The sequence below is a fragment of the Perca fluviatilis genome, chromosome 17, assembly GCF_010015445.1.
Source record: "Perca fluviatilis chromosome 17, GENO_Pfluv_1.0, whole genome shotgun sequence".
Classification (NCBI taxonomy): Eukaryota; Metazoa; Chordata; class Actinopteri; order Perciformes; family Percidae; genus Perca; species Perca fluviatilis.
Window position 1 is genome coordinate 28207190 of NC_053128.1, and position 1993 is coordinate 28209182.

Sequence of the window (1993 nt, forward strand, 5' to 3'; positions counted from 1 at the left end):
TCACAAATTGTTAACTCTTTAAATTCCTGTGAGTGATTTTTTTTTTTATGTATGTGTGTATGTGTGTTTGTTGTGTTATGGTTGTCTAAGCTACTGAAAGCCTAAAATGTTCCTTGGAATGAATAACGTATCTATCTATCTATCTATTCTATTCTATAGTTCCAGCTTCTAAAAAGTAAAAATTTGCTCCTATTTATCTTAAGTTGTAGGATATTGATTTCCCTTGGATTGTGGACCAAACTATATATTTGATCTTTTGTTTTAAGCAATTATGAAGAGCGTGTTTTTATAAACTAAATGATTAATTAATAATGAAAAAAATTCGTTTCAACCCTAGGTACCAAAACTGTTTCTATAAATATGACATTACAGAGATGCTTTATTTTTTTCTGACATTAGTCTTGCTTCAGCCAGTTCAAGAGACTATAATCCCTTCAGAGCATTTCCTAAGGCATTTTAAAAGCCAACATGAAGTGGTGCCAGCGTTTTCTATCAGACCTAGGCTATCTATCCAATTTCTACAAAACACATTCTCACTTTTCTCTAGTGGTGTAGCCCCATGCAGAGTTTTGTTTTATTTAATAAAATGTTGAGATATTTGTTCAGTAGATGTCTTGCTCCTCACTAAAATTCAATTTAATATGTGGTGCCCACAGCAACTACGAATGTCTTATTCTTTACTGTAGCGTAAAGGAACTACGCTACAACTCGCATTTTGTTGTGCAACCCCGTTTTGTAGAATGACAATAAATGACCCTTGAAACAATGTTTCTGTTACTCAGGATAATCCAGACAGCTCAGTTTGAACAGTAAATCATGAGAGGAACAGAGTTATGGAATGTATGTATTGTACACATGAGTGCTTTGGTATTGAGGGGAGGACAGAGAAAGAAAAGGGCTGTGTTGAGTGAACGTGTTTGCAGACATAATAAGTCATCTGTGATTGATGTCATTTTGGTCGAACTGCATTCTTTCTGCTAGTTGTCTCAACACACAATGTTGTCTATAGATATACGGTGGTATTTATTTTTTACATTTAGTTGGCTGTATTATATTTATTTATTTTTAAGGATTGAAAAGAGTTTAAATTCTGCACCTTGAACTGATTGTTTCCTGTTATTGTGTCAACTTAACAATGGTACTAAATATAATATATTAATGTGGGATTGTTCAGGTGTCGCTGGAAATTCCCACACCTTGCGCTTTCTTTGTGTTGGCGTTCTAAACTTTGCAGCGCTGTGGAGGAAGTATGTGGTAATGCAGACAAACTGCTGGCAGCAAAAGTCAGTCTAATGTGCACGTCTGATTACAAATAAGCCATTTCTTCAGCTGACCAGTAAAAGAACGATAAGAATGTAGAGCTCTTATCTGCATTAGCAGCTTCTTTAGAATCGCAGAGAATCGCTGACTGACCAAAAGCACATCTTCGATCCCCTCGAGGCACGTTATAAGACATAGACAAATACTCTGTTTTTGAATAATAACTTGTGCCTAGTTCTTAAAATGACATCTACTCCTGCACAGTTGATGAATGCAGACAGTGCACACAGAATATACAATAGAAAACAACCTATCATCAAACCTTTATTATGGGGAAGTATTTCTATCTGTTTCTCTGTAAAGTTTTATCAGTGGCAGGAAAGAGGAACAAAACAGTTTGTGCTGTACAGATAATCTGGATCATTTGCATTGATGTTAGTTTGATGTCTACACATGCACTGTTAAGAATATAATTACTACATTGCATTTGCAACATGCACATTAAAAGGGAAATGAAATAAATCAAACACAACATGACTAATTTATCTGTAGTTTCACTATGTTTAAGCAACTTTCTTAACTTTTTGATCGTAGTGTTTTGAGCCCTATGTTTGTACTCGGTCAACAATGGAGAATTAAAGTACATTGCTGTTCAAAAGTGTCCCTTTCCTTCAATAATAACTTATTTAACGGAGATTAAAAAAAAAAAGAATTATTCAGATACCAAATGTAT

General features: G+C 34.5%; 1 protein-coding gene across 1 annotated transcript in view; it reads left to right on the plus strand.

Annotated features, from left to right (window-relative positions):
- LOC120546064 (beta-1,3-galactosyl-O-glycosyl-glycoprotein beta-1,6-N-acetylglucosaminyltransferase 4-like) overlaps positions 1 to 768 on the plus strand; it is a 3007-nt gene extending 2239 nt beyond the window's left edge. The window contains exon 3 of the mRNA XM_039780822.1: positions 1 to 768. This exon is cut by the window's left edge and continues 1502 nt beyond it. The gene's annotated coding sequence lies outside the window, so the exon portion shown is untranslated.
- The last annotated feature ends 1225 nt before the right edge of the window (positions 769 to 1993 follow it).